The sequence below is a fragment of the Mirounga leonina genome, unplaced genomic scaffold, assembly GCF_011800145.1.
Source record: "Mirounga leonina isolate KUSES-001 unplaced genomic scaffold, KU_Mleo_1.0 Mir_151, whole genome shotgun sequence".
NCBI classification, from domain to species: Eukaryota; Metazoa; Chordata; class Mammalia; order Carnivora; family Phocidae; genus Mirounga; species Mirounga leonina.
This window is the reverse complement of record NW_023270377.1, coordinates 7,192,474-7,205,415: the sequence shown is the minus strand read 5'-3', so window position 1 is coordinate 7,205,415 and position 12,942 is coordinate 7,192,474. Positions and strand designations below refer to the sequence as shown.

The 12,942-nt window shown below is 47.0% G+C and overlaps 1 protein-coding gene across 3 annotated transcripts in view; it reads left to right on the top strand.

The window, feature by feature from the left end:
- DIS3L2 (DIS3 like 3'-5' exoribonuclease 2) overlaps positions 1 to 12,942 on the top strand; it is a 341,559-nt gene that overhangs the window by 254,129 nt on the left and 74,488 nt on the right. The gene's annotated exons all lie outside the window — the stretch shown is intronic.

Sequence of the window (12,942 nt, the reverse complement as noted above, 5' to 3'; positions counted from 1 at the left end):
AAAGCTCTAACGCCGTCAATGTGTATTTGGAGGTAGAGCCTATAGGGAGATACTTAAGGTTAAATGAGTTCATAAGGGTGGGGCCTTGATCTGATAGAATTAATGTCTTTATAAGAAGAGACCAGAGAGCTTGCTCTCTCTCCCTGCCATGTGAGGACACAGTGGGAAGGTGATCTTCCTGAAAGCCAGGAAGAGAGCCTCTCTCACCAGGAACCAAACTGGCCTTCCCAGCCTTTAGAACTGTGAGAAATTGGTGTCTGTTGTTTAAGCCCCCCTGACTGGGGTATGTTGTTAAGGCAGCCCTAGTAGACTAAGACAATATCAACTGAACTTTTTTTCACTGGGTTACAGTAAAATCTGTCTTCTACTTTAAATGGATCTTTTACCCATGCAGTGATTTTTTTTTTATCATGCACTTAGAAAGTTTACATCATTTAGAAAATATTGGCTCATTATGCTGATCTTCTAAATGTAAACATTTTTCATTATATGATATCAAAAAATCACATTGGTAAATATCACTGCTGATCTTAGACAAGTCTTTAAGTATAAGGAAACACGTATCATGTGTCAGATACAAGGTTTCCAAAATTCTAATTTATGTGAAAGCTCAAATTTTATCATGGGCAATAAATAATGTCAGTTGTTTTCCTCGAAGTGCCAAAGTAAAAATAGTGTTCTGTAAAAAAAAGCAGTCAGTTTAGCTTACAGCTCAAAGTTACATGAATGCTTTTCTTCAAGACGACCATCATACTTCAGCAAGCAGCGTAAGTGAAGAAGACAAGGACTCAAGGATTGAGACATAATAAAACTAAAAACTTTTACTGCGTCATCAAGAACATTCTGAAGCGAGCTAGCTCCTTTGTTGCTGTGAGCGAGGTGGTAGAGAGTACCCCGGCCCCTGATGTTGTTTTGCTGTTGCCTGATTCATGCCAAAGCGGTTGCACTTTGCCCCACCAGTGCTTCTGTTCTGCGAGGGTAAATGTCAGCACGTGGAAAAGGACAAAGAATGCCTTAGTATTATTATGAAAATAGCACTGACCTCATAGGTCCCTGAAAGGGTCTCAGGAACCCCCAGGAGGCCACGGACTGTCCTTTAAGAACCACTGTTTTAGACAGTCGGTGGAAAGTTCAGGGTGGATTCATGTACATAGAATACAGAAAAACTAAGCAAATGAAGACAAGGTAGTTATTAATTCTAGTGAAAATAAAAAAGTGTAGGAAAGAACAGTCACACTTAGTATGTATGTAACCATAATAGTTAATTCTGATAGGATAATGTAACCATTGGGAGGATGAGGGCCTGGAATGGTTATGTGTGTTTGTTGGGGGAAGGGAGTGCATGTGGAAAGAAAAATAAATTTTCTTCTTCTATGGTGAAAAGTTTTGAATAATGCCTAAATTGAAAAACCAGAGGTAGTCATCAAGCAGGCTGTATAGAAAGATGGAAGTAAACAGCAACATAACCTGCTGGAAGAGGTGAAAGAAGTTACCCTTGGAGAGGAAAGAGACAGAGGGCTGCTGGTTTTCATAACAAGCCTTGAACACTATTTGTCTGCTTGAACTATGGATACTTTAACTTTTCAATTTTTACTTTGAAAAATTTCAGATATGCATGAAGGTAAAGAAAATAGCACAATAAACCCACCATCCCTATCTCCCAGATTCACTACTGGCAACCTTTTCTCTCTCTCTCTCTCTCTAAAGTATTTTAAAACAAACCGGAGACATCATGTCATTTCACTCATATTTTGATATGTGACTTAAAAATTTGGACATATTCTTACATAACAACAATGCTGTTAGCACACCTAACAATTAATACTGATGCCTTGGTTCGTCCATAACCCAGTCCGTAATTACATTCCCCCGATTGTCTCCAACTGATTTGTCGGAACTGGAAGCAAAACAAGTTACACACGTTACGTTTGGTTTTTACCACTCCTAAATATCTGATAATAAGTTCCTTTTTGAGTCAAGAAGCAAATATGATCTGAGATACACAGGGAATTGTGAAGACAGTAGGCCAACAATCATATTTTGGTGGGGGTGGGAACATGGGAAAAAGAAATGAATGGAAAAAGATCAGAAGGAAATAAAATAGAATGCCAATAGTGCTTGTATTTGGGTAGTAAGCGTCTGAGTAATTTTTTCTACTTTTTTTGTATTTTCTAATGTTTTTTGAAAACATGTATTAGTTTTATATTTTTATAAATGCTTATTTTTGCAAAAGTTGAAATAGAAAATAAAAGCCCGTAGAAGAAGACTGACTTGAGTCAACAGAAAAAAACTTTAAATCTGAATTATGCCTGCCAGCATCAAACCCAAGAAATAAAAAGCTGCCTGATCCAATGAGCTACTAAATATGAGGGTCATAAAAGAAGCACTCAAAAGAGGCGAACTCTGAGAACTCCATTGGTCTTTAAGGTTTCTGTTGGAGGCAGTGTCTAGTGAGCAAGGCTTCTGGCATGTGAGGGGCTGGAGAGCAGGTGTGAAGTAGGTAGGCATGGGGTCCAGGAGGGCACCAAATCAAGCCTCCACCAAACCAAGTCAAGGAGGAAGTTCAAGGATTTGGGCTAGGGACCAACGTGGAGCAAGACCCACTGGCCACACCCTGCACAGACCAAGAGACCACATGGTGGGTGGGCCTGGTTGGTTGGTTGTCCTGAGATGTAGTGTAGCATGAGTACCTCTTACAGTGAAGATGCATGAAATGAGATGTCGGACGCCAGACTCATGTCCGGGGGTGGGGCTTGTTCAAGACCCTGGCAAGGAAAGCCTGAATTAAGTGGGGAGGGGGGCGGCGGGTGCAGGGAGCAGGCGGGAGGGTCAGGGAGCCGGAGGAGGCCACTGAGGAGGGAGGTGGCCCCGCATCAAGAACCCGAGTAAATGAGGAGAGTGGCCAGAGCCTGAGGCTGGATCTGTATGTGGTGGTGGCTGCTCGAGGGTAATGGCCTTAGAAGGAACCAGAGGAGGGCCACCAGCGGCATGCTGCGGCTTCTACATGGCCACCAGCCTCACCTGGAGTTGAAGTGGAGAAGGTCTTGCATTTTTCCTTAGTCTACTAGAATGTCTTACCCTCTGGAGCAGGCATGACCAGCTATAGAAAGGCCATTCCAACTTTCTTCGAACACCCACTAGATTTTTTTAAAAGAGCCACTAGAAAAATCCTGGTCGTCTATGCTTTCATTAAGCCAAAGCCCAGATACTGAGGTCAATAAACTCTGAAGGGTCTTTTTTGGGCACATTTCTCACATATTGGGGGTGAGAACATTGTTCTCTGATTTCGACATTTATATTGTCGTGAGAGAAAACAAACCCAGTGACATCTTGTGCTTCGTAAGCTCCAGCTCATACCACGAAACCACTTTAACCATGTGAGACCAGTGACCTCGTGCTCTCCCGAACGCCTCCAGCACTTCTGTGTCGCTCGGCACTAAGACCCTGCAAACAGACACCATGTCCTGTGTGCCTCACTCATCAGACGACAGCTTCATTTGAAGTCACCTTTGTAAAAACACCAGTGTTATGCTTTAAAGAGGTCATAAGCAATAATTAGGCTTGATTACTGAGTCCTTAGACCTTAGAACCATGAAACCTCAGGGTCAAAGGTCAGAATAAGAAAGGAAGGGTCTCACAATGACAGTAGCGATCCACAGCTTGCATCTCCCACAGCGTCCCTGCCATGTGCCATCTGGCTCAGCCGGACTGTGGGAGTATGCGCCAGAAGTTGCTTATTTCAACTTCAATCAAGGGCAACCTCATTTCAGCCATTTATGCTGGCCAAAACCCAGAAGGTCATTATTGACTTTGGTCTTTCTCTCACCCCTCACGTCTAGTCTACCAATAAATCACCTCAGCTTTGCCTTCTAACTGCCTCCAGAATCTGCCCCCCTTCCTTACCGCTGCAAGCCCTGTCACCTGGGGCCAAGCTGCCATCCCCCACCTGGACCGCAGCGGCCTCCTAACTGTCCTCCTCACCTCGGCTGCCCCACTTCATCTCCTCTACACAGCAGTCAGAGCGATTCTTCTGAGTCAGACATTAGGTCGTGTCTCTTCTTTTCAGAAATTCTGCAGTCTCTCATTCAGAATAAAATCTAAAAAAGTCTTTACAATGGGATTTTTTTTCCTGTTACTTTCTCCCTGTCTTCTCTGCTAGAAATGCATGGACTACAAAGTCATCTTGGGACTGGAGTCTCTTCTCATTTCCTGGAGCATCTTTGCTCACATGGGAAGAGCTGGCTTTTATTGTAAAACTGACCTCTCCGCTAGGTAGCCGCTCCCCACCCCAGCTTCCATGACCTGACTGTAGTTGAGAGAATCACACTTCCCAAACTGCCATGTGAGAGCAGGCATCAGGTCTCTGCCCATTCCCGGTAGTTCTAGAAAAATCTGTCCAGGCCCTGCCTGATGCACCCATTTGGAACGCTGGACATTGTGGGAGCACCGTGGTGTCTACCAGTTAGGCTGCTACTTGGGAATCCTTTTATTTACTACTTACATCGCTGAATAACCTTTTTTTGTGGCCCTAACCTTCCACTGTGCCTTGCACTCCTCTTCCCTCAAGATCCACCATTTCCTCAGGTGACTTTCAATTCTCCCTGGGAACCAGAGGGACCAGCTACTGGATCTGCTGAAGCCCCCCTTCAGAGAGTGACAGTCCCTCTCCGCCTTCCCTCATCTTTCCCCTTCTCTTCATGCAGTAAAACATGCGCCCATTCCAACCTGGGTTTGAGGCTTGTGTTGTCTAGATCCTTTAATGGAGTCAGCATCCTCTGAGCCACTCGGTCTCTCAATCTCCAGCTTGCTTCACACCAGCCACATCCATTCTGAGTGCTCACGGCTCTCCCTTTGCCAGCTGTCTCTAATCGGTCCTCTCTCTTCTGTTCCCACAGTCGCCACCCCGCTCAAGTCCTTGCCTTCCTCCCTTAGGATGTTGGGAGACTCTCTTTATGGCTCTCCATTCCATTTCCCCAGTGCTGTTAGATGACCTTCCAGAAGGTGAATCTGGTCCCGTCACTCTGTTGCTCAGCATGCTCTCACAGCATGGTGGTGGGCTAGGATTACTCCCAGAAGTCCAGTCTCCAGAGCATGATGTGCATAGACCTCCACCAACTCTTCCCCCATTTTGTGACCGTGTGCTGCCCATCCTCCCTTTGCTTCTACTCTTGCCACTGACGGGTTCATTTGGCCTAAAAATTGCCACACTCCTGAGACCTTGCATATGCTTTCCCCTCTTCCTAGCATGTCCTTCCCCTCACCTCTATCAGTACCAATCCTACTTACCTCTGAGATCCATCTAAAATGCCACTTCTTCCACGAAACCATTATTAGTCCTTCATTCATTCATTTGGTAAAGACTCACTGAATATTTGCTCTGTTTGGATACGACACAAGGTATTAAAGATACAGGAATTAAATATGCGCCAAAATAGAAACAGTAGTTATCTCCTGATGGTGCGTTTATAGGAGATTTCTTTTTCTTCTCCACTTCCCGCCTGTATTTTTTTTTTTAAGTTTTCTGTGATTAATGCATATTACCACTGTAGTGAGAGAAGAGTGAGAATCACTTTGAGATTTTTTTCTCCTGTTTTCTTTTAATAACCAGATAAGAGATACTGGAATATGTTTGTAGGCTATAGGGGAAGGCGAATAGAAAAGGAGATGTTGAAAATGAGGAAAGAAGGAACAGATTTTTAGAGCCAGGTCACAAAGGACTGGGAGGCTCAGGACCCAACCTCAGGTCAGGGATTAGCCCTCAGTAGGAGGAGAGGACCCCTAGCACTCCCAGCCCAGAGGGAGTGAAGAGTGGGGACCCCTGGAAAGTCTGGGAAGATGCTCAGATGGGAGCACCCCCACCTTCCCTCAGAATCCGTTCTCCCATCTCTCCACCCCTGCAACGCCTGTCCCCTGTGCTTGCGAGCCATTTGTGCACAGATCTGTTGTCCTTCTAGATCTTAAACATCCTTGTAAACGGAGCCCCCTCCTAATTTGGTAATCTCCTCCCCACACAGCACAGTGCCACGTATGCTCAAAAATGATTTCATCAAGTGAATTGCATACCTGTTTTCACAGTCCTTTGTTTATTTAATCTGCTTAATTGGACTGATGTTCCCCTGGCTGAGACATTTTTATCTGCAGCAGCCTTCCTAGCACTCCTGAGCGGTGTCCTGAGAGCTGAGGAGGGCTTCACGTGACTCATGTCGCTGGCAAAGCCGCGCCGCCCGCTTCCCCACGCGGGCCTCTCCACCGGCTCTCGCCCCCACCGCTCCCCACGCTCACCCTGCCACTGCTGCCCCAGCTGCCACCTGCGGGAATCCTCTAGAAACAGAAAATGGCGTGCGTGTCCTGGGCCATCATGGTGTCTGCAGCAAGCCCGCAGAGCTGGGGTTCATGCACACTGTCGTGTCGCTTGGGGCTTCGGTTACCGGTAAAGAAACACATTGTTGGGTTTTGTGTTTCGTCCTTAGACCCTGCAGTGGAAATCTTGCCCCAGTAGCTCCCAGTGAGAGACAAAAGCTTCCAAGGCTGATTCTGAGAATAAAAGAAAAGTTCCCCGAATATCCATCGTTAGTCCTTAGTGGAGGCAGGGGCAGAATTGTTTTATGTCAGGCCTGTAGGAACAACCCAAGACCAAAGGAGCCTTTGGAAAAACTCTGCTGTGTTCTCGGGGCCTCTCGTGTCCCAGTTTGCTAATGAAGGCATTGGGCAATTAGAGGCTTACCTAAGGTCACTTCAGGGTAACTAACAGCAGACTAAATTGTGAGCACAGGCTTTGCTGTGAATCCTTGGGACTAAAGTAAGAATACAAAACAAAATATTTTCAAGAAATAAAAAACAAAACCAAAAAAGACATTTATCATTTATAAGGCTGCCATGCAAAGAGCTAAAAATTATTTTTAATCAGCTTGTCTCCTGCATTTTGATGTTATTAATAGTGTATTTGATTTAAATCTAAAGATTTAGGGGGTGCCTGGGTGGCTCAGTCGGTCAAGCGTCTGCCTTTGGCTCAGGTCATGATCCCAGGGTCCTGGGATGGAGCCCCACATCGGGCTCCTTGCTCGGCGGGGAGCCTGCTTCTCCCTCTCCCTCTGTCTGCTGCTCCCCCTGCTTGTACGTACTCTCTCTGTAAAATAAATAAATAAAATCTTTTAAAAATTAAAAAAAAAATAAATCTATTTTAAAAAAAATTTAAAGATTTGGGCCCAAGGGTTAGTAAACAATACAACGGGTCACTGTGGTAGGTGTCTTTAAAGGACCTCTGGTTTTTTTTTTTTAAGATTATTTACTTATTTATTTGACACAGAGAGACACAGCGAGAGAGGGAACACAAGCAGGGGGAGTGGGAGAGGGAGAAGCAGGCTTCCCGCAGAGCAGGGAGCCCAATGCGGGGCTCAATCCCAGAACCCTGGGATCATGACCTGAGCCGAAGGCAGACGCTTAATGACTGAGCCACCCAGGCGCCCTAGGACCTCTGTTTTTGAGAGCTGGGCCAGGTTGGTCTTGTTGAAAGGCTGGAGCTGAGTGAATGAAAGTCAGAAGTTTGTTATTTTGTATTTCCTGGGTCTGTCTGAACCCAGTCCTCAGAAGCCTCCCTCCCTTGCTCTCCTACACTTTCTTCCTTCTCCCTCCACCTCCAGCTTCCTTCCACACCGCCCTTAGACCTCCCAGCCTCGTGCAACTGTCTGAGGTAAAGAGAACCCTTTTCAAGGACTGCTCAGGCGTGGTGCCGTCCACCTCTGTCATAGGAATGGAATTCTTATCTCCTAACCACATCCGAGTCTTCAAGTTCTTCTCACGTTCCTGCCATTGCCTAGGTTTGCAAGGCAAACACTTGAGGAGGTTTCCTTGTCTCCCTCCTCTTAGGCTTAGAAGTCTAGACAGCTGCCTCCCGATCAGGATGGGAAGGGGCCCAATTATAGTTTGGGTCAGCAGACTAGGCTGATAGCAGGTGGCTTGAGATAGGACACGAGGGCACAGTTTACTCAGGCTTGTTTTCTATAAAATAAATCTTCCAGAAAGACCTAACCCATAATCAGTCTGCCTTCTAAACTAAAACAGGCTGGCAAACTCACAGCCCTCTGCTGCCCAAGCTCCCTCCTCCCCACCGTTGGCAGAGGTCGCTGGTGGGCCCAGCGGGGCTTCAGAGCCTCTCCACACAGTAGGAAAAGACCTGGCTTCCATCTCTTTACTTACTCGTTAATCCTGCCTTGGCCTTCTTCATTCATTAAGAAGTGACCTGGGCTTCACCCAGTCACAGTGGGCCTAGCAGAGGAGACCCCTGCTTGCCCCTCAGCTAGCTACCACCCACCCTGCTGCCTGTGCCCATGCAGTCACTCTAGCACCTTCTACGGGACAGGCCGCTGCCTGCGCCTCCCAGCTGTCTTAGCCCCTCCTCTTTCTGCCCAGTTCCTCTTCAGAAGTGTCCTTGGCACCTTTGACTTCTCTCGCCTCGTGCGTGCTGTGCTCGCACCCCATGACTGCCTGGTGTTCACAGGTGCGAGAAGCAGACGTCTGTCCCACCCCCACCATGGCCACCCCGGACAGCCTGCTTTTGTTCCGGTCAGGAAAATGTTTCTTCCTGACAAGTTTTTTGAACCAAATATTTTACATGCAGAAGCCCAGAGCTGCTACAGGAGTGATTTTGCATCGAATCCCTTAAAATTACAAATTAACCTCATTCACAGTTTTTTGAGTCAGAGATTTCTTTCTCACAAGGGAGGCACTGACCTTTTTTTCAAAATAAATTTTAAAATACAGTTGGGTGGAAATGGACAATTTCCAAAGGATATGTTTCCTCACAATTTTGTATCTGTAAGTTAGAGAAAGTTGGTATGTATTTGAGGCATACTTTGTTTCCTTTACCTCACTGTCTGTCTCAGCTGAAATACAGTATATTCAGCTGAGGTATAACACACATGACACTGAATTTTGAATCTTATGTATTTAGACACGGATCCAGTCTTGGCTGCCACTTAGGAGCTTGTGTGACCTTTCACAGACCGCCAGCCTATTTTCTCAACTGTAAAATGGGCTGATCGGTGCACTCCCGCCAGATGTGTGGAAGGAGGTCTCGAGGTATGCACTGTTCGCTCCTTTCTAACCAGGTTGCTTTCAGCCGTATGCCTTCAGTGGGTATTGGCACGGCATTTCATGCAGTGTTTAAATAGTCATGTCCTAGAGCGTATGCGGGAAACTTGCCGCCTGCAGAAAGGGAGTGACCCAAATCCCGTGATTAAGCAAAGGAAAGAAGGACATGATCTTCTTTCTGAAGGGTTTTGTTTATGAAGCTCCTCGTGGCTTTTTTACTTTTTCCATGAAAAACTCTTTGTCCTTTTGTCTTCTGCCACTGGCCCTGGTTATGGACAGGGTGTTGATGTGAAGACAGTTTCCAGATTGGGAATTAATGAGGTGTTCCATCCAGAGAGAAACCTTCCTTCCGTACCATAAGGCACGCTGCCCCTGGGAACCCCACCCCCACCCCCATTTGGGTCTTTGCTTTCCTGCTGCCCTGTCTGCAGTCATGGGCATCCTTGCTTCCCTGCTGCCTCGCCACGTTTTCCTGGCCTAGGATTTTTTCTTCTTAATTTTATTTATTTATTGAGAGAGAGCATGCGCGTGCGCAGGGGAGGGGTAGGGGGAGGGAGAGGGAGAGAATCTCAAACAGACTTGGTGCTGAGCATGGAGCCCGACCCAGGGTTCAGTCTCCATCCTGAGATCATGATCTGAGCTGAAGCCGAGAGTTGGACACTCAACCGACTGTGCCACCCAGGCGCCCCCAGCCTAAGAATTTTTTAAATCTATCAGGGATGATTCCCACAATCACTGGATTGTGTTAAAGCAGGATGGGTTCTGCTGCCTGAGGCCGTAGTCACTGGGCCAGAAAGTTCTTGATGGCTCTTCAGAGCTTCCACTTCAGCCCTTTGTATATTCAGAAAGAAGGTTGGTGCAGATTTTCTAGGATGCAGGCATGAAGGGGAGGGGATGCTCAAGTAAGGTGAGAGCACTCTAGGAAACTTCTCATCCATACCATGATCTGACTTGGTGTTGTTCATGTGTGCTGGTAAGAAGGCTGCCCATCATTGACTGATAGGGAAACAAGCTAGAGGAGTAGAGGTGCCCATTAGGGAAAACTTAGCTCAAACTAACTGAGATAGATAGTGCAGCCAATGTGTGTTGTTCTCAAGCTTTGGTAAGGAGTGGTAGACTTCTGATTTTGCCAAGTTACAGGTAATAAATTTTAAGAACTCCTGAGGATGAAAAGTGGCCTCTGGTCAGCACTCAGCACTATAATCAGAGGGAGAAACAAAGCTCTGTTTAGATCGAGGACATATGGGCTTGGGGTTGGCAGAGTGTCTAGGAACCTTGTGGAACTTACTGCAAAATTTGGTGCATAAATATCTCAAAGGAGAGGACCTGGGGCTTTCATTAGGTTTTTAAAGCAGTTCTTGACCCACTAGTTTACGTGAAAATAGATGCCCAGTCAGGGTGGTGGGAGTCTGCCTGACCTATGTGTGGCGGTTACCTGTATAAGCATGCTGTGGTTTCCTGGGTCCTCCAGGAAAAATGGGACACAGACCCCAGGAGGCCAGATATCCTATGCCTTGGATACCTGAGGGAATCTGTGGAACTGCTTGTAAGGTGTGTGGAATCGAATGGAAAGGGAAGTTTCCCCAAGCATGCTGAAGACAGACTGGCAAACAAAATGTGGACACATAGAAGGAGGAGGGTTGACTGGGTTTGGAGTGAAACGGAGAAAAGGAAATAAGCTAAATCTCCAGGGGAAATCTTCGTGACCACAAGAATGAATAAGTCGTGGCCCTGTCATTCTAGAGGAGCTTGGAGCAACTCCATTAGTGGGGAGTTTTCAGGAAATGTGGATGTAATAGAAGAACAAGCATGGGCTGACCTTGAAAGGGGCTCTTCTGGAGACCTGCACGCACTACTTCCCCACCGGGACTGTTGGACGATACCTCAAACTGGCTGTCTAATTTCTCTTGCGTTCAGCACACACACAGACACCTCCTGAGAGCCAAGTTCAGGACCTACTTGCTGTAGCAGAAGAGTCATGAGCACAGTATTTGAATCACTTATATTTTTGGGTAGGAGTGGTTCTTGGAATAATCCAGAAAGTGTAGTTTAAGGGTTGGGTTTTGTTTTTGTTTTTTTTTAAAGAAAATTAAGGTCTGATATTACAGATCCAAGACTCTATAATGAGGCTCTTTGCACTGAATCAAGGGAAAACGAGAGTAGTTTCTACCATTCTCTTCCTGTGCTTCTTGGCTGCCATTTTAAGAGTATTCATTGTTCCTTCAGGGGCAGGTTAGGGAATCAGGGGGGTCTCTCTTGCCTTCCAGGGTAGTAACCAGCCGTGTGCTATAGAGGTTGTACGGCATGGACGGCTCCTCTGGGCTGGACGCTCTCCTTTCCCCCTGGAAACACCCATGGATCCTTCAGATGACTTTTTTTCAGGAAGCATATTTCAGAGGTTGTGAACAGAATAGTTTGACCTGTGAAAAGGAAGGCAGAGGGGATGTTTGCAAGCCCAGGCGGAGAGGTTCCGCAATTGATTAGACCTCTCTTCCTCCTCCCGAGCCCCCTCTGCCTCTCAGTACATCTGGCTTTTCCTTGCTCATGAATCCATTCCCCACAATATTTATCTCAGAGCTTTTCCACTTCTTCATGCCTTTGAGCCCCACCTAGCCCCTCTCATCCTTTGCCTTCTGCCCCATAGAATGGGGCTAGCTGATGTGAGTGCTCTCACCTCCCCACTTCTTGCCCCCAGACTTGCCTCCCTCGCCTCCCCTTTCCTTCTTGCCTCCTCTCCAGGCCACTCTTCCTGTCTCATGGATGAGTGCCTCCACTTGGCCCAGGATCCGTTTCTTTTGTGCTAGCTTCTTCCCCTCACCCCACAAACCCAGCATAATCCTCTGTCCTGCCAGCGCCCCCGGAAGTGGTCATCCACGCTAATTGCCTTGCCTCCACCAACCATGCACCTGTCCTTAACCCAGGACTTCCCAGACTTCTTCACATCGTGACGCACGGAGGAGATGTTGCTGTTTGCCTGGCACGAGGGCAGGCGGATCTGGCTGCCCCGAGGGTGGACGGGCCCGCTGTGGCAGCCTTTCCCAAATCTCTGCCATTTGACTCTGCCGCCCCACCCCACCCCATGCTTTTCCCCCTAAAAAGCCTTCCCAAAGATCACCAATAAGCAAATGCTACATGCAAAGATTTTTCTTTGTTCTTATCTTCTTTGGCATCCAAGTGGCATGTGACTCTCCCCAGTGGCCAAGAGCTCAGACTCAAGTGGCACTGCTGCGGCTCAGTTCCTGGCTGTGCCTTTCCCCAGCCTGTGACCTCAGACACGTCACTTACTGTGTCCGTGCCTCAGTTCCCGCCTTTGCAGGATGAGGATAATAAAACCTACCTCATAGGGTCGCTGCCTGAAATGGCCGCTCTGTGGGAAGCGTCTTGTCTCCTCGTAAGTGCTCTGGATTTGTCTGTTGTGGCTTTTGAGTACTCCTTTCTTAAAGCCCCTCTCCCCTAATGTTGGACACTCCTGATCTTTCTCCTATCCCTTTGAGCTCTCTTGTTTTTTGTTTTCACTCTCCAGATTCTCTTTTTGCCCCCTAAAATGGAGAAGGTGGTAGAGAATGCCGCCTTGACTCTCCCTTGCCCTTTCTTTCTTTCTCAGACCTTCCTGCTGAGGCTTCCAGCTTCCCACCTGCAGATCAGTCATCGCCCCAGCCCCACACCCCAGCTGCCTGCTACATAGCCCACCATCTGGATCTCCTCCCTGCACCTCAGACTCAGGAGTCCCCAAAATATTTTAACATTTGTTTTTGTTTTAAAAGCAATGATTTCTCCTTATAGAAAATACAAGCAAACTTAAAGGATAAAATACAAATCAGCAGTAATCCCACCACAGCGAGCACCACTACT